General features: G+C 48.6%; 1 protein-coding gene and 1 long non-coding RNA gene across 2 annotated transcripts in view; one reads left to right on the top strand and one right to left on the bottom strand.

Moving 5' to 3' along the window:
- The window catches only part of ACVR2A (activin A receptor type 2A), a 285,612-nt gene that overhangs the window by 37,970 nt on the left and 220,142 nt on the right, over nt 1-27,500 (top strand). The window lies entirely within an intron of this gene.
- The window catches only part of LOC147030388 (uncharacterized), a 26,536-nt gene continuing 13,995 nt past the window's right edge, over nt 14,960-27,500 (bottom strand). The window contains exons 2-3 of the long non-coding RNA XR_015056329.1: nt 26,534-26,786; nt 14,960-16,432 (exon numbers count right to left, since the gene is read on the bottom strand). This is a non-coding gene — a long non-coding RNA (uncharacterized LOC147030388). The remainder of the gene's footprint in view (nt 16,433-26,533; nt 26,787-27,500) is intronic.

Genomic DNA, 27,500 nt, shown 5'->3' with positions numbered 1-27,500 from the left:
CGTCGCACATAATAAAGATCCTCTATACCCCGAGCATCAGCAACCCCCTCCTGTTCCCCCCGCGCTGAGATAGTGCGACTGCGGGCCCGTTCCCACCCCCTGCCAGGCACTGTCCACGAGGCCCGCGGGTTGCGGGCCCTCGCCGCCGCGCGTCTCATCACCAGACGGGTAGGCCCGACCAGGTCTCGGCCCCAGGCCTACCTCATTCTTGAGGGTATTTTCTTTCCTTGGTTTTGGGTATGTGTTGTCGGCGCCGTCTGTGAAGTAGAATTGTATAAGTGTTGCCGTGTGCTCGGTAGTCGGTATTAGCTCTGCACTGTGTTTTCACTTTTATGTTTGCTTTTTGTGTAAATGGAATTGTGTTTTCTTTTTTGTGTGCATTTGGTGGAATTGTATTTGTGTGCTTTCCGTTCGTCGCGAATAAACGTGCTTTATTGTTGAACTGTTTCCCGCTTCGCTTCGTCTTTTCCTCCATTGAATCCCCATCTTGCTTCACGTAAAGGGTTGGTAGTGGGCTGAATACGCCCGATAATTAATCGAACCGTCGAGGTCGACGATAACACCGCTCGGTTATTCTGATAGTACGGAACGGGTCGCTTAAGTGGCCCGTGTCCGAAGTCGACCTGCGGCGAGGTGCGATCGCCCGGTCTACCCTCCGCGTGGGTACTTAGGTAGTTCGAATTTGGCGAGCAACCCTATCCCACGCGGGGGCTGATTGGCTCGATCGCGGTGAGACCGAAAGGTCCACCCGTGACTGGTTCCCGGCGTTAGTCCGAGAGGGTCACGACTGGATTGTCCGTCCGGTGGGCGACGTGCCGCGATTCGAGTTACGTGGCCGTCGCACGCCGGCGGGCGCGAAGACCGCAACACTGGTGTCAGGTCGTGCGATACAAATCCATCGCCCTCCTCGCGGCACTGGTATCGGAGAACAGGAAACAGGCTCTCCTGTCTCCGGCTAAATTCACGGGAATCGGTCCAGGGGTGAGAGAAGCGACCCCCGATTCCCTCCAAATTACGAGCGAGCGAAATTAACCCTTCACGAGAAGCAAGATGGCGTCTCAAGGCGAGCGGGTGCCGGGTGGATTTGGTATGTGTAATAGTAATGTAGAATCCATGGCTCAGGACGAGATCACCGTGCAAGAGAAACCCGTACCAGAAGGTTGGGAAAGGCATCGATGCAGTTCATCTGGTCGGGTTTTTTATTATAACCCCACCGCTAAATGTAGTCAGTGGGAGTGGCCAGGGCAGGTGACAATACAGCACGTTGTGGAACTCGTGCAGAGCATAAATGACAAACTGGATTACAGGAATGCCGAAATGAAAGAAAGGAACAACGAAATGAAGAGAAATACGCAACAAATGGAAAATAAAAAAATGGATGGAAACGCACTCGAAGCGAAAAACCAAATGAAAGAAATGCGGGGTGAGATGCAGAGCATGGGCATAGGCCTGCAGGCAGGCATTATGGCGAGGAGCGAAACGCGGACCACGGGCGAGAAAATGGCGCTGCCACGTGCTGGGACGAACGAGCTGGGGGGGAGTGCAACGGCTGTCAGGCCCGCGGTCGGGGCGGGCGAGAAAATACCCGGGAGACGTGTAAGACGAGACACGAGGTAAAGAAGGTATTAGAAAAATTAAAAGAAAGCCAGGAGGAGACAGAGGAGGGATTGAAGGTCGAAACGGTGGAGTGTGAGAAAAGACTTCAAGACATGACGAAGAGAGTTGATAAGCTGGGACTGGAGGGAAAACGGAGACAGAGGAACTGGGAAGACGGCTAGAAAACCACAAGCGCAAGCCGAAGAACAGTTAGAAGCCAAAGCAAAGTCTGAGTGTGCGGAGATGAGAAAGGAATTGGAAAATAAAGTTTCTGAGTTACAGAAACACCAAAACAAAGAGAGGGAACTACAAAACGAACTGAGAGTGTTAAAAGAGGAAAGGAAGAGAACGGAAAATGAAACTTTAAGAAACCACACTGTACAGATCGAACAGCTGGAAGCGAAGGCCAGACTAAAGAATGAGGAACAAGAAAGAGTAATGAAGGAAGAACGAATGAGACAGGAGAAAGAAATCAGTCAGTTGAAAGAAATGACGAGATTGCAGAAGGAGGAACAAGAAAGACAGTGGAATAGAAAACTGAAAGAGTATGAATTTGAAACTGAACGACAAAGGGAAAAATAGGTTTGAATACGAGGAGAAAGTAAAGGAGCAAGGAATGAAGCAGGAAGGAGAAATCAGGAGATTGAAGGACACAACGAGATTGGAGAGGGAAGAACGAGAGGAACAATGGAATAGAAAACAAAAAGAACATGAATCTGAGGTTGACCAATTGGAAGAAAAGCTGAGGCTGGAGTACCTAGATAGACAAAGAACAGCGAATGAAACACAAACAGGAGATTAACCAAATGAAGAAAACCATGAAACTGGAGAAGGAAGGACAGGAGAGGAAACGAGGAAGAGTAATGAGACAGCAGCAAATGAAACACAAAAAGGAGATTAACCAAATGAAGCAAACCATGAAACTGGAGAAGGAAGGACAGGAGAGGAAACGAGGAAGAGTCGTGAGAGAACAGCGAATGAAACACAGGAAGGAAATGAGCCAATTGAAAGAAACGATGAGATTGGAAAACAAAGAGCAGGAGGAACAGTGGGAAAGAAAACAACAACTCTATGAGTGTGAAATTGAACAACTAAAACGGAGGGAGAACGAACAGCTCATGGGGCTCAGAGAGAAAGAACGACTCAGATGGGAAAGGAAAAGGAACCAGGAAGGGACAGAAAAAAGGAACCAGGAGAGAAAATGTATAGAGACACGGGAGACAGACAAAATAGAGGAGAGACTGCACGATGAAGACGGGGTAAGTGACGCACACACACACACGGAGGTAGTGGAGGACAATGGGGGTGAGCTCGCGGGGCGTGTGGAGACCAGTGCGAGCAGCTGGATGGCCTCCTCCAGGAACGAGGGGAGGGAGTCTGCCCTTGAGGTGAGTCACGACCAGGTGAGTTCGGTCGTGCTTTGCGAGGTTGAGAGGACGGGTGCTGTGGACAGGTGCTTGGAGAGCTTGGGGGGTATAGAGGCCCCGGAGACCCTTGTGGGGACACGAATCCCCAGTCGGGTTGTCCCTGTGTGTGTGGTGCAAGGTGTGAGTGCGTCCCCGTGTGTGGAAGCGACCCCGTGTGTGAGTGGTGTGGTGGCGATGGTGCCGAGTACGTGCTTCCCAGCACGCCGTGCGTGGGTGAGGCACCGTGTGTGAGTGAGGCCGTGTGTGTGAGTGAAACGGCCAGTATGAGTGAGGAACCGCGGGTGAGTGCCCCCGCGTGTGTGGATGAGGCACCGCGGTTAAGTGCCCCCGCGTGTATGAGTGAGGCACGGTGTGTGGATGAGGCACCGCGGGTTAGTGCCCCCGCGTGTGTGGGTGAGGCACCGTGTGTGGAAGAGACCGCGTGTGTGAGTGTCGCCGTGTGTATGAGTGAGGTACCGCGGGTGAGTGCCCCGCGTGTGTGGATGAGGCACGGAGTGCGAGTGAGGCACCGCGGGTGAGTGCCCCGCACGCGTGAGTGAACAGCCGTGTGCAAGGTCGCTGTATGCCAGGGAGACCGTGTGTGAGAGAGCGGTATGAGAGGGAGATGTCGGTTGGCATGCGGGAGCACGCAGCCGCGTCTCCCCGTGTGAATGTGATGGAGTGGACTGTGTGCGTCGTAACACGCAGGTGTGCGTGGGTCGAATGGCGACGACGGAGACATGTGAGGAGAGAAAGCCGAGTAGCGGCTGTAGTTGTTTCAGGGACCGTGCCGGGTTCACCCAGCCGCGAGCACGAGGTTCGTGCTGTGCAACGCACGAGACCACCACGTGCTCGCTTGCGAGAGTGAAGTCCCGGTCCGGAAACGCCAGCGGTGGATTTGCCGATCCCGCGGACGGACAAAGTTTAGGCAGGACTACGGATTTGGACCGGACGGGTTCTCCACGCGATCGTGTGTGTTAAGCTCCAACGGGCAAAGCACATGTGTTCTCGTGGGGAACCCCTCGAGACGTGGGGCTTGTGTTTTTTTTTTGCGCACGGTGACGTCATGGCTGCACGTGAGGTTGGAATCTGGCAGGAGGGGTATCTCTGCCGGATGGTCCCGTCCAAGGAGGGACGAGGAACACGTGCAGCTGCATGACGTCACGGGCAGGTGCAAAGTGCGCGAGCTCTGAGTTGCCGCGCAGGTGCTGCGCATGGGAAAAAAGCAAGCCTCACTTTCGGGTGTACAGGATTCCTGGGCAAGGGGTGAAAGACCCCCTTAGCCTGGGCACAGGATGGAAACTAGTTAGGGGGAAGGGTTAGCTTAGTTAGACCGACTTCATGGGGCAGGGGTAAGTCCTCATGGAGTCCGTGGAATGGATTAGTTAGAGGGATTGTAGCCAGATTTAGGTTGGGAAATAAAATGAATGATTTGGAGACAGTGACAGACTATGAATGTGTAGAGGGGACGTAGCTTAGCTACGTAGGTTAAAAGGAACGTGCTGTAGTTTAAGGGACGACGTGGGAGCACGAGTTAGTTAGGGGATGTAGTTAGAAGGATGGCAGAGTTCAGTGGTGTGTGTGTTGGAGAGTTGGTGAGTGAAGTGGAAGCATGTGCTTGGTGAGTGAGTGAGGCCAGCGGGTCTGTGTGAGTGGAGCGAATGGGGAATGCATGGTGCGATGAGTGATTGGGGGGAGGAGTGACTCCCGCCCAAGGGACCCCGGGGTCAGTATAAAGTGAGTTAGCTGGGTTAGTCAAATTGAAAAATGGAGGTTGTTTTGCTGTTGGTGGGAATGTAGGCTCGAAACCCATTTGGAGGGTGCAGGAGCCCTGTTGAGCTTGGGAGCGTGGCTGCGAAAGGTGAGTATCGCTGAGTGGGTACCCGGGCACCAGGCGAGTCGGCCGCGGTAGGCCATGGGCCCATGGGGGGCCGGGATAGAGTAGTGGGCACGGGTGCTTGCTTGGTGCGGGGGCCCGGGCGCCATTAGCCGCGTGGGCAGTGTTGTGGGCACGGGTGACCCTCGGAAAGGGGCCCGGGAGGCCGGCCTGCCACGTGTGCGTTTCAGGGGAGGTGCCATGGGGGCACTCCCGGTGTTAGGGAGCTGGTAGGCTCGGAGGCAGTGTAGTGCCCGGGGTGCCATGGCGGGAGATTCGGCAGAGGGTCGTGCCTGCCAAAGGGAGCCACGTGTCCCAGCCAGGAGACCGTGTGAGGGCACGGAGAGAAAATTGGGGGCGAGGCCCGAAATTGTAAGGACACCAACACAGGCGACGGGAATCTGGGTTGTTAGAACCAATAGTTTAAGCGAGAGGCGCTTGTTGAAAGCCCCGGGGTAGTTTAACAGTTAAATGGTTAGGATAGATTAGGAGATGTACCCTCCGCACCATCCATCCCTCGCTGTCGTTGTGGGCCGCTGGACCCACTTGGTGTTAAGATCGCCGAACTCTGGGGAGGCCATTCTGAGGCTTCGTTGGGCCTCGACACAGGACGTTAGCTCTCCCTTGTTCGCGCTCCGGGAAGGAACGTAGGGGTTGGGAGTAGGCTTGGTGACAGAATAGGTTAGCCGAACAAGGACGATAAAGGAGGTTAGGGGACGATTTATAGTGGGGGAGTAAAAATAAAAACAACAGAAAAAAATTAAGTTGGGGCTAAATTGGGGTTTGACAAATTAAGGGAGTGGGTATGTACAGTGACAGGCAAAGGCGATAGGTTGGGAGGGAGACAGGTAGGTAGGTCCGAGCCCGCCTTCCAAGTGGCCAGCACCACCGCACTCCCTCCACCAACCTCCACGGAACGGCAAAGGCTGGCCAACTTCATCTGCAGCTGCTGTGCTGCAAGGCCTGTGCCGGCCCACTTGATCGGCAGCTGTTGTGTTGCTGCAAGGCCTGTGCCGGCCGGATCATCTGCAGCTGTGGTACTTCAAGGCCTGTGCCGGCCAGTTCATCTGCTGGCTGTTTTTCTTCGAGGCCTGTGCCGGCCTGGTTCTGCGGGCTGAGTTTGCCTGCAGCGGCCTTCTTCTGCGGGCTGTGTTTGCCTGCTGCCTTTGCCATGCCATGCCCACTGCCCACGTTCACCAGCCCCGTTCAATTTTTGCTTTGCCCCCCCCCCCCTGTTCGTTTCCATGTGCGCCAGGATCAGCAAGGCAACAGTTTGCAAGCTGCGAGAACTGCCCTGTTGGCAGCTACAACACGGGCCTGCAGTGGCGGCCCGTGCACCGTGTTTGCGTTCATGCATCCATTCGTTGTGCTCATTGCGTGTGCCACTTGAGCTGGCACGGAGACTGCGTTTGTGCAGCCCAAGCACCGTTGTTGTTCACTGAGTTCAGTTCAAAAGGGAAGGCCTTGGACTGCGTGTGAGCAGCCAGCCACGTTCCCTGTCACCTGCATTGTTTGAGCCAGAGACTGCATGCGGGCAGCCTGGCTCCCTGCTAACTGCTTTTTCTTTGCAGAGTTCAATGATCCTGGGCCATGGTTTAGTGTAAAATTTGTAAGTTAAGGTTAAGATGTACTGTACATATGAGTGCGCCCCCGGCATGTATGTCTTAGCGCCGGCAATTTTATTTAAGTCGTCCGTGTGAGTGAGTTTGTTTAGATAGTTACGCAGCCCTTAGGTTATTTATTTTGGGGACACGAATACCATGAATGTCGCACTCAGGGATCCGTAGGTAAAGTGTACTAGGGGAAAACTACACATGATGGCACACGAAAATTTGACGACTCGGGACGAGTCTGTAAAAAGGGAAGGGGGGTAGTGTTGTGGTTACCAGATTCGCAAACCACCATTCAGGTCCCTTAGGTGAGGTATCTCGGTAAGTGCATGTGTAGTTAGGCCCAAACCCGTTGTCTAGTGGGAATACATGTCATTTATACGTGCTGCGACTCTTCAGGATAGCCGTTTTTCTTTTACCATCTTTATTTTGGACCAATCGCCACCATCACAACCACAACAACAACCACCAACCACAACGCCGCTTCACCACAACCGCCATGACCTTTACCGTCGCAACTCGCCACCATCGCATCACCGTCATCTCGCGCCACTCATGGGCACCGATGCTGGACTCGTGTAGGGCGCACGTTGAACAGCGTGTACAAAATCACGGATTTTCTGCTTCAAAAACGGATCCAAAACGACACACGCCCACTTTTTGCCGTCCAATCGGTGAGAGAGGGGCGACTGGCCCGCCCCCAGGGCGATCGGGACATATGCAAATTTGTGGATCCGGGGTGCCTTCACGCCCACTTTTGTCGGGCCAATGGGGGAGCGAGGTGAAAGGGTCAAAGGAGGGGGTCAAAGGCGAAGTTACGGGGGGGATAAAAGGACGGTGTTCGTCAGTCAAAGGAGTAGTAAAAGTCGGAACGAGGAAGGAAGGAGTCGGAACGAGTAGTAAGAAGTCGGAACGAGGAAGAAGGGAGTCGTAAAGGTCGGAACGAGGCGAAGGAGAGTCGGAACGGAGGGGACGAGCTGTGGAGAGGCGGCGAGTCGGACGAAGGGTGCTCGCGTCGTGCAAGGAGCTGCGCGCCCGAGGGAGGCCGGCAGCGCGACCTGGCCGAGGTGGAGACGCTCGTCGCAGATAATAAAGATCCTCTATACCCCGAGCATCAGCAACCCCCTCCTGTTCCCCCCGCGCTGAGATAGTGCGACCAAGGGGGCCCCGTTCCCACCCCCCTGCCAGGCACTGTCCACGAGGCCCGCGGGTTGCGGGGCCATCGCCGCTCCGCGTCTCATCACCAGACGGGTAGGCCCGACCAGGTCTCGGCCCCAGGCCTACCTCATTCTTGAGGGTATTTTCTTTCCTTGGTTTTGGGTATGTGTTGTCGGCGCCGTCTGTGAAGTAGAATTGTATAAGTGTTGCCGTGTGCTCGGTAGTCGGTATTAGCTCTGCACTGTGTTTTCACTTTTATGTTTGCTTTTTGTGTAAATGGAATTGTGTTTTCTTTTTTTGTGTGCATTTGGTGGAATTGTATTTGTGTGCTTTCCGTTCGTCGCGAATAAAACGTGCTTTATTGTTGAACTGTTTCCCGCTCGGCCGGCTTTTCCTCCATTGAATCCCCATCTTGCTTCACGTAAAGGGTTGGTAGTGGGCTGAATACGCCCGATAATTAATCGAACCGTCGAGGTCGACGATAACACCGCCGGTTATTCTGATAGTACGGAACGGGTCGCAAGTGGCCCGTGTCCGAAGTCGACCTGCGGCGAGGTGCGATCGCCCGGTCTACCCTCCGCGTGGGTACTTAGGTAGTTCGAATTTGGCGAGCAACCCTATCCCACGCGGGGGCTGATTGGCTCGATCGCGGTGAGACCGAAAGGTCCACCCGTGACTGGTTCCCGGCGTTAGTCCGAGAGGGTCACGACTGGATTGTCCGTCCGGTGGGCGACGTGCCGCGATTCGAGTTACGTGGCCGTCGCACGCCGGCGGGCGCGAAGACCGCAACAATATATACATATATATACATATATATGTATACAGTATCTCACAAAAGTGAGTACACCTTTTACAAAAATGTTCATATTTTGTTGTAACTTTTTACTTAAATGTATTATAAACACAAGACTCAAAGAAATGATGGAGTAGACATCCTGTCATACATGTACAGGCCCAAAACATTTATTCTGTGGAAACAATGTGGCATACTGGGCATATCTGTGAAAAGGGGGTGGGGGGGGGCAACAAAAGTGAGTACACCCTATGTACTTTCTCACATTGAAGCGTTATTGTTTTCAGTATTTTGTATGCCCACAAATGTTTTTGAGCACTGCAGCTATTCTACTCGGTATGGAGTTGACCAGAGTTCCACATGTCTTTGCTGGGATCCTGTTCCACTCCTCTGCAATGACTTCTTGAAGTTGCGTGATGTTGGACACCTTAAGTTCCTCAACCTTACATTTCAGGATGCCCCACAGGTGTTCTATTGGGTTTACATCAGGTGACATGCTTGGCCACTTCAACACATTTACCTTTGACTTCTTCAGAAAGGCAGTTGTCTGCTTGGAACGATGCTTCCGATCGTTTTCGTGCTGAAATACAGCTCCTCTACCAAGTTTTAGCAGGGAGGGTAACAACTCCTTCAGGATGTCACAGTACATCGTAGAATCCATGTTTCCCTCGTTGAACTTGAGCTCTCCAGTACCGGCAGCACTCATGCATCACCAAACCATGACACTACCACCACCATGCTTGACAGTAGGGATAACGCACTTGTCTTGGTACTGTTCCCCAGATTTCCGCCAGACACGCTGCACTCCATCAGATCCAAACAAATTGATCTTCATTTCAGACGAGATGACATGTTGCCAGTAGTCCAGGGGCTTGGATTGATGTGCTTCAGCAAACTGTTTGCGAGCTTTCTTGTGGCTCTGCTTCAGGAGAGGCTGACGCCTTGAACGACGCCCATGCAACCCGATACGATGGAGTGCGCGACGTATGGTTTGTGCACTAACAGACTGGCCAGAAGCTGTAGAAATCTCTTCAGCAATCTTGGCGGCACTTTGTCGTCTGTCTTGGAGGACGAGATTCTGAACTTGGCGAACAGTACGTGCAGTCATCTTTGCTGGTCTGCCCTGGCGCGCGCAACTCATTGTTGTATGCTTCTTGGAGAACCTCTGGATGACCTTGGCCACGGTGTTGGGGCTTACTTTCAAAGAAGCACTGATCTTCTTGTATCCTTGGCCATCTTTATGTTGGGCAACAATTCGATCTTTGACATCTTTCGAGAGCTCTTTACCATGAGGAGCCATGCTGCTTTCTCAATGGCGATTGGTACAGTATTTCCTATGCAATTATTTCTTCAGCAAGCAGATAAACAATTACTGCATTGAGTCCACTTTTCACTTTTAACATACCAGGGAGGTTGCAGCTCTATGGACATTGTGTGTATTGTTTGGTGCATATTTGTACCTTTAACACTCTTTGACTTAAATATGCAGAAAATGATGAAAATGGAAGCTGTTTTACCATGCTTGACTTACTTCTTGTGCAGACAATAGCAGGGATGTACTCACTTTTGTTGCCTCCTCTTTCAGAAATATTCGTAATATGCCACATTGTTTTTATGGAATGGCAGTTTTGTGCCTGCATACATATTGAAGAATATCTACTCTGTCATAAACTCGAAGGTTTTGCTTCCAGCACAGCTGCTTAAAAAGTTACACTGAATTATTGGGTGGTCGCGAGACGATTGGGTGATTGCAAGACTACCGTTTTTCTCAGGTTTTCCGTCTGTCTGTATGTCTGTTGGGTGGTCGCTAGAGTACCCTTAATTTCACTTTTTCCGTCTGTCTGTATGTTTGTATGTATGTATGTATGTATGTTTGTATGTTTGTATGTAATGGACAGCTCTGGAGGTCAGGGGAGTTAACCGATTTTGATAAAACTTGACAGGTAGGTTCAGACCAGGATCTAGTTCTATGCTTTTGAGCACCGTTGCTATGGACACCACCGTTGCCGAGCAACGGGACTGAAATTTTTGAAAAATCCTAAAAAAAAAACTTGTTTTTTTGAAAGTCAAAAATCAACTTCCAGGCTTTTATGCGCACTATAAATCAACCTCTTTGTCAAAAATTTTAAGCACGATCCGTCAAAAACTGAATGACGTATGCAATTATGTAGCAACTACCCATGTCGCCTCCCGGCTTGTCTGTTTGTTTGTTTGTAATGGACAGCTCTGGAGGCCAGAGGAGTCAACCGATTTTGATGAAACTTGACTGGTAGGTTCATACCAGGATCTCGTTGTATGATTTTGAGCATCGTTACTATGGACGCCACCGTTGCCGAGCAACGGAAATTTGAAATTTTTGAAAAAAATCCGAATTTTTTTTTTTTCGAAAGTCAAAAATGTTCAGCCCGATCCGTCAAAAACTGTTTGACGAGTATGCAATTATATAGTGACCACCCATGTCGCCTACCGGCTTGTTTATATATTATTTTTGATGGGTGTACTCACTTTTGAGAGATACTGTACATATACAACATATATATATATATATATACATATATATATATACACACATATATACACATATAAATATATATATATATATATACTAGACGACCCGTGAACCTTGAACCTGTTGGGTTCCCGTTGTGACAGCAGTTGATATAAAAAAAATCATTTAAACAAACAAAAAAGAGATAGCTCCAGTGAACTATACCACTGAGGTTGTTTGCATTGATTCAATACTCCCGAAGCAATGTTTATTTTATGCTTAAAAATAAATCGTTCTTTGTCTATACTAAATGTTTGAGATTTTAAAATAAATAATTTCAAGAAAAAAAAAAGATAGCTCCAGCGAACTATACCGTTGATATTGTTTGCATTGATCAAATTCACCCGAAGAGTAATTGACTGAATCGGGAATTGATTTTTAAATAATTTTTTCGTTGCCCGATTTTAACGAAACTTGATACTGCTCACTGCAGGCGAATGGTGAGTAAGGTCGCCCTAAAAATTTTGCCCTATCGTGTACCGTTTTGGCTGTATTTCAGGAACATACATACATAAATACACACATGCATATATACAAGATGAGAGTTTTAGTAATATATAGATAGATAGATATATACAGTGGGCAGAACAAGTATTTGATACACTGCCGATTTTGCAGGTTTTCCCACTTACAAAGCACGTAGAGGTCTGTAATTTTTATCATAGGTGCACTTCAACTGTGAAAGACAGAATCTAAAACAAAAATCCTGAAAATCACATTGTATGATTTTTAAATAATTAATTTGCATTTTATTGCATGAAATAAGTATTTGATACATCAGAAAAACAGAACTTAATATTTGGTACAGAAACCTTTGTTTGCAATTGCAGAGATCAGACGTTTCCTGTAGTTCTTAACCAGGTTTGCACAGACTGCAGCAGGGATTTTGGCCCACTCCTCCATACAGATCTTCTCCAGCTCCTTCAGGTTTCAGGGCTGTCGCTGGGCAACACAGACTTTCAGCTCCCTCCAAAGATTTTCTTTTGGGTTCAGGTCTGGAGACTGGCTAGGCCACTCCAGGACCTTGAGATGCTTCTTACGGAGCCACTCCTTAGTTGCCCTGGCTGTGTGTTTTGGGTCGTTGTTATGCTGGAAGACCCAACCACGGCCCATCTTCAATGCTCTTGTTGAGGGAAGGAGGTTGTTGGCCAAGATCTCACGATACATGGCCCCATCCATCCTCCCCTCAATACGGTGCAGTCGTCCTGTCCCCTTTGCAGAAAAGCATCCCCAAAGAATGATGTTTCCACATCCATGCTTCACGGTCGGGATGGTGTTCTTGGGGTTGTACTCATCCTTCTTCTTCCTCCAAACACGGCGAGTGGAGTTAAAACCAAAAAGCTCTATTTGGGTCTCATCAGACCACATGACCTTCTCCCATTCCTCCTCTGGATCATCCAGATGGTCATTGGCAAACTTCAGACAGGCCTGGACATGCGCTGGCTTGAGCAGAGGGACCTTGTGTGCGCTGCAGGATTTTAATCCATGACGGCGTAGTGTGTTACTTCTGGTTTGCTTTGATACTGTGGTCCCAGCTCTCTTCAGGTCATTGACCAGGTCCTGCCGTGTAGTTCTGGCCTGATCCCTCACCTTTCTCATGATCATTGAGGCTTCACGAGGTGAGATCTTGCATGGAGCCCCACACCGAGGGAGATTGACTGTTATCTTGAACTTCTTCCATTTTCTAATAATTGCGTCAACAGTTGTTGCCTTCTCACCAAGCTGCTTGCCTATTCTCCTGTAGCCCATCCCAGCCTTGTGCAAGTCTACAATTTTGTCCCTGATGTCCTTAGACAGCTCTCTGGTCTTGCCCATTGTGTAGAGGTTGGAGTCTGATTGATTGAGTGTGGACAGCTGTCTTTTATGCAGATAACAAGTTCAAACAGGTGCAGTTAATCCAGGTAATGAGTGGAGAATGGGAGGGCTTCTTAAAGACGAAACTAACAGGTCTGTGAGAGCCGAAATTCTTCCTGGTTGGTGGGTGATCAAATACTTATTTCATGCAATAAAATGCAAATTAATCATTTAAAAATGATAAAATGTGATTTTCAGGATTTTTGTTTTAGATTCCGTCTTTCACAGTTGAAGTGTACCTATGATAAAAATTACAGACCTCTACGTGCTTTGTCAGTGGGAAAACCTGCAAAATCGGCAGTGTATCAAATACTTGTTCTCCCCACTGTACATATATATATATATATATATATATATATATATATATATATATATATATGTATATGTATATATGTGTATATTTATACTTATATTATATATATATATATATATATATATATATATATATATATATATATATATATATATATATATATATATATATATATATATATGACCGTTTTTACAGCCATTTTTCCCTGCTGTGCAGGGGTTTTGGCTTTTTTTTGAGGCAATGTTTTATGGCCGGATGCCCTTCCTGACGCCAACCCTGGTCGCCTCTTACGACACACAGGGATATGGTACACCTATTCTAACCGGGGCATACACCGGGACCAGTACACTGGTACTCATTTCGACGACCTCGGAAGGATGACAGGCTGAGTCAACCCCCTGGTGTTAATTCAGCAGCCAACGGGGCTTGAACTCAGGACCCTTGGGATCCCAAGCCACCACCCTAACCACTAAGCCAACACCAGGTTCATATATATCTATATATATATATATATATATATATATATATATATATATATATATATATATATATATATATATATATATATATATATATATATATATATATATATATATATAGATATAGATATAGATATAGATATAGATATAGATATAGATATAGATATAGATATATATATATATCTTCTTCTTCTTCTTCTTTCGGCTGCTCCCGTGAGGGGTCGCCACAGCGGATCATCCGTATGATCCGCATAGTGATTTGGCACATGTTTTACGCCGGATGCCCTTCCTGACGCAACCCTGGTCGCCTCTTACGACACAGGGATAAGGTACACCTATTTTATCCGGGGTATACACCGGCCCAGTATACTGGTTCTCATTTCACCGACCTCGGAAGGATGACAGGCTGAGTCAACCCCCTGGTGTATTAATTCAGTGGCCCAACGGGGCTTGAACTCAGGATCTCTTGGATCCCAAGCCGCTGCCCGAACCACTGCGCCAACACCAGGCTCATATATATTTATATATATATATATATATTTATATATATATATATATATATATATCTATATATATATATATATATATATATATATATATATATATATATATATATATATATATATATATATATATGTACGTACATGTATAAATGTATTTTTTTTTATATAGAGAGTCTGGTGGGAACCCGTCGTTGCTTCCTCTCCCCACCCCCCCCTCATGGTCTTCTCGTCCTGATATCTGTGTGTGTGTATATATATATGTATATAAATAAATAAATAGATAAATTTATATATGTATGTACATATATGTGTATATTTATATATGCAAGTGCGGGCCCGTACGTGCATGGCCGTACGTGCAAAAAAAACAAAAAAAAGAACAAGAATTGTGACGTCAATCGTGACGTCATAGCACTGTCTTGTCATTGGTTTGATAAATAAATGGGTATAACTTGGTAACCATTTGTCCGATTAATATCAAACCTTGAAAAGGCACATCCACAGGGCCCCAGCAATATACCTGGCAAGTTTCAATTAGATCGGACCAGTGGTTGTCGAGAAACAGCGGTCACAGACACACAGAAACACAGACACACAGAGATTGCTGGAATTCTAGATATGAGTGCGGGCCCGTACATGCGTGGCCGTACGTGCGTGGCCGTACGTGCGTGGCCGTACGTGCGTGGCCGTATGTGCGTGCCCGTACGTGTGTGGCCGTACGTGAAAAAAAAACCTTCAAACCGCATGCCAGAAACAACAACCACACAGGCCGTTCCTTCGCTCTCGCATGCCCATACGTGGATGGCCGTACGTGCGTGGCCCTACGTGCAAAAAAAAGAAAAAAAGAACAATTGTGACATCAATCGTCACGTCATAGCACCGTGTCCTGTCATTGGTTTGGTAGAAAAATGGCCATAACTTAGGAACTACTTGTCCGATTAATATCAAACCTTGAAAAGGCACATCCACAGGGCCCCAGCAATATACCTGGCAAGTTTCAATTAGATCCGACCAGTGGTTGTCGAGAAACAGCGGTCACAGACTCACAGACACACACACAGAGATTGCTGGAATTATTGATAGAAGATATATAATTATATATATATACAGGGTGTCCCAAAAAAATGTACTCGCTCTTTAAATGATAATAAATGCATTGTTTATGGACTTCGAAACAAGATTAATGGTTAAATGTAAAAATGGATAAATGCATGTTTACAAATGTTCAAACTGACGACCATCACGTTCCAAACACAGCAGATAAAGCTGACCAATGGATTAAACAGCATTACGAATCATTACATTTCATTTGGAACTGCAAGACATTGTCTTTCAATTCCCTCTTTCAGCTCATCGACTGTTGCTGGTTTTGAGCCGTAAACCTTATCTTTAAGATATCCCCATAAAAGGAAGTCTATTGGAGTGAGGTCTGGGGAACGCGCAGGGAATTCAACACTTCCTCTTCGCCCAATCCATCTGTTCAGAAAAAGTTGCTTCGAGATCGGCCCTTACATCACGGTGGTAGTGGGGAGGTGCTCCATCTTGCTGAAAGTAAATCTCTACGTCACCAAATATCTCTTCGACACGTGGACCGACGGATTCCTGCAGCAAGTTTAAGTAAACATCCCCAGTGACAGTTTGGTCAAAAAAGAATGGCCCTAGGATGCCCAATGCTGATATCCCACACCACACAGTAACGCCAGGTAAGTTTAAATGGTGTTCCAGAGTAACATTCGGATTTTCAGGAGCCCAGTACGTGCAATTGTGTTGGTTAATTGAGCCATTTAACTTGAAGCTGGCCTCATCACTCCAAACAATTTTGGATGGAAATGCTGCATCATCTTCGCATTTGCCCAGGTACCACTCACAAAATTCAGCTTTCCGGTCGGGATCGTCTTCATTTAGAGCGTGGATTAATTTTGGAATGTTACTTTTCCAATTAATTCGCTTCAAAATGCGATGGGCGCTTGATTTGGGGATTCTCACGAGCCATTTGTCGTACAAATTTCCGTGGGGATCGGTGGAGGGTTTCCAGCAATTGATTTTCCTTTGCGGGGGTGGTTGATGGCCATGGTCTTCATGAACGCTCCTTATGGACGTCATGTACAGTTCCATCTGTTTCAAACTTATCTCGGATGCGAGCAATGGTGCGTCGCGTTGGTGGATCTTTGTGAAAATGTCTTCGAAATTGTCTTTACACTTCCATGATGTTTTCGTGCTTCCAGTAGCACTTTATGATAAATTTTCTTTCTTCAACACCGAGTCGTACTTCTGCCATTATTAGGGTCAATTTGATCTGAAAAAAATGAAAAATTCAATGAGTTATGAGGAGCCAAAATGTGAGTACATTTTTTTGGGACACCCTGTATATATTGAAATATATATATACATTTATACATGCCTGGTGTCCCGATGGATGGATAGATATATGTATATATATATATATGTATATATGTATATGTATATATATATATATATATATATATATATATATATATATATATATATGTATATATATGTATATATATGTATATATATACGTATATATGTATATATATATATGTATATATATATATATATATGTATATATATGTATATATATGTATATATATACGTATATATGTATATATGTATATATATATATGTATATATATATATATATATATATATATATGTATATATATATATATATATGTATATATATATATATATATATGTATATATGTATATATGTATATATATATATATATATATATATATGTATATATATATATGTATATATATGTATACATGTATATATATATATATATATATATATGTGTATATATGTATATATATATGTATGTATATATATATATGTATATATATGTATATATATATATATATATGTATATATATATATATATATATATATATATATATATTTGTATATATATATACATATATTTGTATATATTTGTATATTTGTATATATATATTTGTATATATATTTGTATATTTGTATATATATATTTGTATATATATATTTGTATATTTGTATATATATATTTGTGTATATATATATATATATATATTTGTATATATATATATGTATGTATATATATATATGTATGTATGTATATGTATGTATATATATATATATATATGTATGTATATATATATATACATGTATATGTATATATTGTTGCGGTATTCGCGCCCGCCGGCGTGCGGACGGCCACGTAACTCGAATCGCGGCACGTCGCCCACCGGACGGACAATCCAGTCGTGACCCTCTCGGACTAACGCCGGGAACCAGTCACGGGTGGACCTTTCGGTCTCACCGCGATCGAGCCAATCAGCCCCCGCGTGGGATAGGGTTGCTCGCCAAATTCGAACTACCTAAGTACCCACGCGGAGGGTAGACCGGGCGATCGCACCTCGCCGCAGGTCGACTTCGGACACGGGCCACTTAAGCGACCCGTTCCGTACTATCAGAATAACCGAGCGGTGTTATCGTCGACCTCGACGGTTCGATTAATTATCGGGCGTATTCAGCCCACGACCAACCCTTTACGTGAAGCAAGATGGGGATTCAATGGAGGAAAAGACGAAGCGAAGCGGGAAACAGTTCAACAATAAAGCACATTTATTCTCGGCACACGGGAAGCACACAAATACAATTCCACCAAATGCACACAAAAAGAAAACACAATTCCATTTACACAAAAAGCAAACATAAAAGTGAAAACACAGTGCAGAGCTAATTCCGACTACCGAGCACACGGCAACACTTATACAATTCTACTTCACAGACGGCGCCGACAACACATACCCAAAACCAAGGAAAAGAAATACCCCAAGAATGAGGTAGGCCTGGGGCCGAGACCGGGTCGGGCCTACCCGTCTGGTGATGAGACGCGGAGCGGCGATGGCCCCGCAACCCGCGGGCCTCGTGGACCGTGCCTGGCAGGGGGTGGGAACGGGGCCCCCTTGGTCGCACTATCTCAGCGCGGGGGGAAACAGGAGGGGGTTGCTGATGCTCGGGGTATAAAGGATCTTTATTATATGCGACGAGCGTCTCCACCTCGGCCAGGTCGCGCTGTCGGCCTCCCTCGGGTGCAGCTTCCTGCACGACGCGAGCACCCCCTCGTCTGGTGTCGCCGCCTTCCCACAGCTCCGTCCCCTCCGTTCCGACTCCAACGCACACGACGAGCAGCTCCACCGCCCGCGAAGTCTTGACCCTCTGCTTCCGACTCTCCTCTTCTTGACTCTCCGTTCTCGTTCTGCTGACTCTCCCTCGTTCTCTCTTGCGACTCCCCGACCCCTCGTTCTCGTTCTGCTGACTCTCCCTCGTTCTCTCTTGCGACTCCCCGACCCCTCGTTCTCGTTCTGCTGACTCTTTCGCTCCGACTTTTACGACTCCTTTGACTGACGAACACCGTCCTTTTATCCCCCCGTAACTTCGCCTTTGACCCCCTCCCTTTGACCTTTCACCTCGCTCCCCATTGGCCCGAGAAAAAGTGGGCGTGAAGGCTTTTTGATCCACAAATTTGCATATATCGATCGCCCTGGGGGCGGGGCCAATTCGCCCCTCGCTCACCGATTGGACGGCAAAAAGTGGGCGTGTGTCGTTTTCGATCCGTTTTTGAAGCAGAAAATCCGTGATTTTGTACACGCTGTTCAACGTGCGCCCTACACGAGTCCAGCATCGGTGCCCATGAGTGGCGCGAGATGACGGTGATGCGATGGTGGCGAGTTGTGACGGTAAAGGTCGTGGCGGTTGTGGTGAAGCGGTGGTTGTGGTCGGTGGTTGATGTTGTGGTTGTGATCATGGCGGTTGGTCCAAAATAAAGATAGTAAAAGAAAAACGGCTATCCTAAAGAGTCGCAGCACGTATAAATGACATGTATTCCCACTAGACAACGGGTTTGGGCCTAACTACACATGCACTTACCGAGATACCTCACCTAAGGGACCTGAATGGTGGTTTGCGAATCTGGTAACCACAACACTACCCCCTTCCCTTTTTACAGACTCGTCCCGAGTCGTCAAATTTTCGTGTGCCATCATGTGTAGTTTTCCCCTAGTACATTTTACCTCCGGATCCCTGAGTGCGACATTCATGGTATTCGTGTCCCCAAAATAAATAACCTGAGGGCTGCGTAACTACCTAAACAAACTCACTCACACGGACGACTTAAATAAAATTACCGGTGCTAAGACATACATGCCGGGGGCGCACTCATATTTACAGTACATCTTACCTTAACTTACAAATTTTACACTAAACCATGGCCCAGGATCATTGACTCTGCAAAAAGAAAGCAGTTAGCAGGGAGCCAGGCTGCCCGCATGCAGTCTCTGGCTCAAACAATGCAGGTGACAGGGAACGTGGCTGGCTGCTCACACGCAGTCCAAGGCCTTCCCTTTTGAACTGAACTCAGTGAACCACAACGGTGCATGGGCTGCACAACGCAGTCTCCGTGCCAGCTCAAGTGGCACACGCAATGAGCACAACGAATGGATGCATGGACACAAACACGGTGCACGGGCCGCCACTGCAGGCCCGTGTTGTAGCTGCCAACAGGGCAGTTCTTGCAGCTTGCAAACTGTTGCTTTTACGATCCTGGCGCACATGGCAATGAACAGGGGGGGGGGGGGCAAAGCAAAAATTGAACGGGGGCTGGTGAACAGGGGCAGTGGGCATGGCATGGCAAAGGCAGCAGGCAAACACAGCCCGCAGAAGAAGGCCGCTGCAGGCAAACACAGCCGGCAGATGAACTGGCCGGCACAGGCCTTGAAGAAAAACAGCCAGCAGATGAACTGGCCGGCACAGGCCTTGCAGAACACAGCTGCCGATGAAGTTAGCCGGCCTCCGCCTTGAAGCAAAACACGGCCAGCCGATGAAGTTGGCCAGCCTTTGCCGTTCAATGGAGGTTGGTGGAGGGAGTGCGGTGGTGCTGGCCACTTGGAAGGCGGGCTCGGACCTACCTACCTGTCTCCCTCCCAACCTATCGCCTTTGCCTGTCACTGTACATACCCACTCCCTTAATTTGTCAAACCCCAATTTAGCCCCAACTTATTTTTTTGTTGTTTTTATTTTTACTCCCCCACTATAAATCGTCCTCTAACCCCCTTTATCGTCCTTGTTCGGCTAACCTATCCTGTCACCTAGCCTACTCCCAACCCCTACGTTCCCTTCCCGGAGGGGAATAAGGGAGAGCTAACGTCCTGTGTCGAGGCCCAACGAAGCCTCAGAATGGCCTCCCCAGAGTTCGGCGATCTATAACCAAAGTGGGTCCAGCGGCCCACAATGAGAGCGAGGGGATGGATGGTGCGGAGGGGTACATCTCCTAATCTACCCTAACCATTAACTCTTAAACTACCCCGGGGCTTTCAACAAGCGCCTCTCGCTTAAACTATTGGTTCTATAAACCCAGATTCCCGTCGCCTGTGTTGGTGTCCTTACAATTTCGGGCCTCGCCCCCCAATTTTCTCTCCGTGCCCTCACACGGTCTCCTGGCTGGGACACGTGGCTCCCTTTGGCAGGCACGACCCTCTGCCGATTCTCCCGCTATGGCACCCCCGGGCACTACACTGCCTCCGAGCCTACCAGCTCCCTAACACCGGGGAGTGCCCCCCATGGCACCTCCCCTGAAACGCACACGTGGCAGGCTGGCTTCCCAGGCCCCTTTCCGAGGGTCACCCTTGCCCACAACACTGCCCACGCGGCTAATGGCACCCCGGGCCCCCGCACCAAGCAGGCGCACCCGTGCCCACGACTCTATCCCGGCCCCCCATGGGCCCATGGCCTACCGCGGCCGACTAGCCTGGTGCCCGGGGTACCCACTCAGCGATACTCACCTTTCGCAGCCACGCTCCCAAGCCCGTCAACAGGGCTCCTGCACCCCTCCAAATGGGTCTCGAGCCTACTTTCCCACCAACAACAAAACAACCTCCATTTTTCAATTTGACTAACCCAGCAAACTCACTCTACACTGACCCCGGGGTCCCTTGGGCGGGAGTCACTCCTCCCCCCAATCACTCATCGCACCATGCATTCCCCATTCACTCCACACACACAGACCCGCTGGCCTCACTCACTCACCAAGCACATGCTTCCAATTCACTCGCCAACTCTTCAACACATACACCGCTGAACTCTGCCATCCTCCTAACTACATCCCCTAACTAACTCGTGCTCCCACGTCATCCCTTAAACTACAGCACGTTCCATTTAACCTACGTAGCTAAACTACGTCCCCGCTACACATCCACAAGTCTGTCACTGTCTCCAAATCATTCATTTTATTTCCCAACCTAAATCTGGCTACAATCCCTCTACCTAATCCATTCCACGGACTCCATGAGGACTTACCCCTGCCCCATGAAGTCGGTCTAACTAAGCTAACCCTTCCCCCTAACTAGTTTCCATCCTGTGCCCCGGTAAGGGGGTCTTTCACCCCTTGCCCAGGAATCCTGTACACCCGAAAGTGAGGCTTGCTCCTTTTTTTTTTTTTTCATGCGCAGCACCTGCGCAGCAACTCAGAGCTCGCGCACTTTACACCTGCCCGTGACGTCATGCAGCTGCACGTGTTCCTCGTCCCTCCTTGGACGGGACCATCCGGCAGAGATACCCCTCCTGCCGGATTCCAACCACACGTGCAGCCATGACGTCACCGTGCGCAAAGAAAAAACACAAGCCCCACTTCTCGAGGGGTTCCCCACGCGAACACATGTGCTTTGCCCGTTGGAGCTTAACACACACGATCGCGTGGAGAACCCGTCCGGTCCAAATCCATTTACCTGCCTAAACTTTGTCCGTCCGCGGGATCGGCAAATCCACCGCGTGCGTTTCCGGACCGGGACTTCACTCTCGCAAGCGAGCACGTGGTGGTCTCGTGCGTTGCACAGCACGAACCGCGTGCTCACTGCTGGGTGAACCCGGCACGGTCCTCGAAACAACCACAGCCGCTACTCGGCTTTCGTTCCTCCCATGTCGCCGTCGTCGCCATTCCACACACGCATACCTGCGTGTCACGACGCACACAGTCCACACCATCACATTCACACGGGGAGACGCGGCTGCGTGCTCCCGCATGCCAACCGACATCTCCCTCTCATACCGCTCTCTCACACACACGGTCTCCCTGGCACACAGCGACCTTGCACACGGCCGTTCACTCACGCGTGCCTCACTACTCACACAAACCATACTGGCCGTTTCATTCACACACGCGAGGGCACTCGCCCGCGGTGCCTCACTCACACTCCGTGCCTCATCCACACACACGGGGGCACTCACCCGCGGTACCTCACTCATACACACGGCGACACTCACACACGCGGTCTCTTCCACACACGGTGCCTCACCCACACACGCGGGGGCACTAACCCGCGGTGCCTCACTCACACTCCGTGCCTCATCCACACACGGCGTGCTGGGAAGCACGTACTCCGGCACCATCGCCACCACACCACTCACACGTGGTGCCTCACTCATACTGGCCGTTTCACTCACACACACGGCCTCACTCACACACGGTGCCTCACCCACGCACGGCGTGCTGGGAAGCACGTACTCTGGCTCCATCGCCACCACACCACTCACACACGGGGTCGCTTCCACACACGGGGACGCACTCACACCTTGCACCACACACACAGGGACAACCATACTGGGGATTCGTGTCCCCACAAGGGTCTCCGGGGCCTCTATACCCCCCAAGCTCTCCGTGCACCCGTCCACAGCACCCGTCCCCTCAACCTCGCAAAACACGACCGAACTCACCTGGTCGTGACTCGCCTCAAGGGGGCATACTCCCTCCCCTCGTTCCTGGAGGAGGCCATCCCGCTGCTCGCACCGGGTCCCTACACGCTCCGCGAGCTCACCCCCATTATCCTCCACTACCTCCGTGTGTGCGTGCGCGTCACTTACCCCGTCTTCATCGTGTAGTCTTCCCTCTATCGTTCCCATCTCCCGTGTCTCTGCCAACTCTTCACCCTTTACCTCCCTTGTCTCAACTATTATTTCTGTTGTCGTCACCTCGTGTCTCGTCTCACACGTTTTGGTCTCCCCATTTAATTTTTCCCTTTCGGTCATCGTCACGACCCTCGCCCAACACGTTCCACGAATTATTTTTTCACCCGCCTCCACCGCGGGCCTGTCAGCCGTTGCACCCCCACCCAGCTCGTCTGCTCCCACACGAGGAGTCGCCATTTTTATCTCCCCGGTCACGGCCTTCATGCCCGCCTGCAGGCTTCGGCCCATGTTCTGCGTCTCACCCCGCAGCTTTTTCATTTCCTCCTTCATGTTTGTTTCCATTCCGTTCATTTTTGTATCCATCTTTTCGTTTATTTGTTGTGTATTCGCATCCATCGTCGTTTTCACTTCATTCATTTGCTTGTTCATGTCTTTCATTTCGTTTGTGTTTGCATCCATTTTTTCGATCATTTTCGCATTCATCTTTTCGTTCATTGCCGCCAGCATGGCGCATAGCTGGGCCATGTTGGATGCACTCAGCTGAGTCGTTTCGGCAAGGGTTGGGGAAGGGTTTTGGTGGAGAGGGGGGGGGGAGGTGTCATACACCGCGGCCGCTGCCGCACCCACCTCGGGCCCTGGGTTCAGTTGGGCGAGTCCATGTTCCTGCACAATCAACATTTCCTGCTCGGGGATTCCATCCTGGACCATGGACTCTACATTATTACACATATACATTTCTAATACCCCCGGCTCCCGCTCGCCTTGAGACGCCATCTTGCTTCTCGTGAAGGGTTAATTTGCTCGCTCGTAATTTGGAGGGAATCGGGGGTCGCTTCTCTCACCCCTGGACCGATTCCCGTAAATTTAGCCGGAGACAGGAGAGCCCGTTTTCCTGTTCTCCGATACCAGTGCCGCGAGGAGGGCGATGAATTTGTATCCCACTCCTGACACCAGTGTTGCGGTATTCGCGCCCGCCGGCGTGCGGACGGCCACGTAACTCGAATCGCGGCACGTCGCCCACCGGACGGACAATCCAGTCGTGACCCTCTCGGACTAACGCCGGGAACCAGTCACGGGTGGACCTTTCGGTCTCACCGCGATCGAGCCAATCAGCCCCCGCGTGGGATAGGGTTGCTCGCCAAATTCGAACTACCTAAGTACCCACGCGGAGGGTAGACCGGGCGATCGCACCTCGCCGCAGGTCGACTTCGGACACGGGCCACTTAAGCGACCCGTTCCGTACTATCAGAATAACCGAGCGGTGTTATCGTCGACCTCGACGGTTCGATTAATTATCGGGCGTATTCAGCCCACGACCAACCCTTTACGTGAAGCAAGATGGGGATTCAATGGAGGAAAAGACGAAGCGAAGCGGGAAACAGTTCAACAATAAAGCACATTTATTCTCGGCACACGGGAAGCACACAAATACAATTCCACCAAATGCACACAAAAAAGAAAACACAATTCCATTTACACAAAAAGCAAACATAAAAGTGAAAACACAGTGCAGAGCTAATTCCGACTACCGAGCACACGGCAACACTTATACAATTCTACTTCACAGACGGCGCCGACAACACATACCCAAAACCAAGGAAAAGAAATACCCCAAGAATGAGGTAGGCCTGGGGCCGAGACCGGGTCGGGCCTACCCGTCTGGTGATGAGACGCGGAGCGGCGATGGCCCCGCAACCCGCGGGCCTCGTGGACCGTGCCTGGCAGGGGGTGGGAACGGGGCCCCCTTGGTCGCACTATCTCAGCGCGGGGGGAAACAGGAGGGGGTTGCTGATGCTCGGGGTATAAAGGATCTTTATTATATGCGACGAGCGTCTCCACCTCGGCCAGATCGCGCTGTCGGCCTCCCTCGGGTGCAGCTTCCTGCACGACGCGAGCACCCCCTCGTCTGGTGTCGCCGCCTTCCCACAGCTCCGTCCCCTCCGTTCCGACTCCAACGCACACGACGAGCAGCTCCACCGCCCGCGAAGTCTTGACCCTCTGCTTCCGACTCTCCTCTTCTTGACTCTCCGTTCTCGTTCTGCTGACTCTCCCTCGTTCTCTCTTGCGACTCCCCGACCCCTCGTTCTCGTTCTGCTGACTCTCCCTCGTTCTCTCTTGCGACTCCCCGACCCCTCGTTCTCGTTCTGCTGACTCTTTCGCTCCGACTTTTACGACTCCTTTGACTGACGAACACCGTCCTTTTATCCCCCCCGTAACTTCGCCTTTGACCCCCTCCCTTTGACCTTTCACCTCGCTCCCCATTGGCCCGAGAAAAAGTGGGCGTGAAGGCTTTTTGATCCACAAATTTGCATATATCGATCGCCCTGGGGGCGGGGCCAATTTGCCCCTCGCTCACCGATTGGACGGCAAAAAGTGGGCGTGTGTCGTTTTCGATCCGTTTTTGAAGCAGAAAATCCGTGATTTTGTACACGCTGTTCAACGTGCGCCCTACACGAGTCCAGCATCGGTGCCCATGAGTGGCGCGAGATGACGGTGATGCGATGGTGGCGAGTTGTGACGGTAAAGGTCGTGGCGGTTGTGGTGAAGCGGTGGTTGTGGTCGGTGGTTGATGTTGTGGTTGTGATCATGGCGGTTGGTCCAAAATAAAGATAGTAAAAGAAAAACGGCTATCCTAAAGAGTCGCAGCACGTATAAATGACATGTATTCCCACTAGACAACGGGTTTGGGCCTAACTACACATGCACTTACCGAGATACCTCACCTAAGGGACCTGAATGGTGGTTTGCGAATCTGGTAACCACAACAATATGTATATATATATATGTATATATATATATATGTATATATATATATGTATATATATATATATATGTATATGTATATATGTATATATATATATGTATGTATGTATATGTATATATGTATATGTATATATGTATATATATATGTATATATATATGTATATATATACATGTGTATATATATGTATATATATATGTATATGTATATATGTATATATGTATATATACATATATATATGTATATATATGTATATATATGTATATATATGTATATATATGTATATATATATGTATATATATATGTATATATATATGTATATATATATATATATATATATATATATATATATATATATATATATATATATATATACATACTGCCTCACAGGTAGACAGAGTTAAAAAAACAACAACAACAACAACAACAAAATACCACACTCCTCTCTTCCCATGCGCAAATCGGTTCTAATTCAGAGCCAAAGTCCGGTTTAACTCGAGGTTTGTTTTCTGATTTCATGCTCTGATTCTTCTCGCTCTGTGTGTGCCGAGTAAATATTTATTTATAACGGTATTCACAGCCCATGCAGCTCCCTCCCCTGCCAACCCCCTCCCAAACATGATTAATCGTGAATATCGTCATTTTAAAGTTATCCTTTGCCTTGATCTTACCTTTAATCTGAAGAAGCATCCAAACCAGATGCGGTGTCTCCCTATGGAAGTCTGCCTGAATGTTGGTAATGACAGCATGGTCTTTGCAATTGTCGAGTTGAATAAATAGATCACCAAGCCTGCATGTTCACACGAGGTAATACTGCAAGGTTTAAAGTCCATTCACTGACATGGATGATCGGAAAGTTCGGGTAGAATGCTTCTGTCCACAGCCTATAAACAGGCCTTGCATGGCCCCCAACGTTGCTATACACTGCGGGAGGGAGGGGTGCGATAGCGAGGGGGGGGGGAGAGAGACAGTGAGAGAGCGACAGGCAGAGAGTGCCGCATTTTATTTAGAAGAGGGAGTGAGGAGGGGACAGATAGAGAGAGTGGAGGGGGTGGGGGGGGGAGAGGAAAAAAAAGAAGGTAGGTGAGGGGTGGAGGTGGTGTTAGCAAAGAGAGTGATATGTTATGCTTAATGACCGAACACAAGTAAAAAGAAAATCTCATGTCAGAATAGCTGTACACAAATGGCACAACATAGTTTGTAATGTTAATCACAGGCACATCTGCAAAAACTTTGATATCCCAGTTCTCGAGAATTTGTGGGAACATTCACCAAAAGCATGGACTGAAAACATGGAAGTACCGCTCACGTACGACCTTATGATCCATCGAGTGTGAACATCGAAAACAAAGCATTGAGACCCGATATCATACTTCGGGACAAAAAAGACAGAAGGCGTTAACACCACTGACTTTTGACTAAGCAATGCAGAAAGCAAAAAAATGACCAAATACCAAGACCTCAAAAATGAAGTGAAAAGATCCTGGAAACTGAAGAATGCCAAAGTTGTACCAGTGATAGTTGGAGCTGTGGGAATGATGACAAAGAACCTCACAGAGATATTAAAAACCATCCCTGAGGACATTACCACAAACGAACAACAGTTGGAAGCTGTCCGGGGTTCAGCGATGATCCTGA

This window comes from Eptatretus burgeri, chromosome 3 (genome assembly GCF_056783735.1).
Source record: "Eptatretus burgeri isolate ZD-2024b chromosome 3, Ebu_testis_v1, whole genome shotgun sequence".
NCBI classification, from domain to species: Eukaryota; Metazoa; Chordata; class Myxini; order Myxiniformes; family Myxinidae; genus Eptatretus; species Eptatretus burgeri.
Note: the sequence above shows the minus strand (reverse complement) of the source record. Positions and strands in the feature narration are given on the sequence as shown.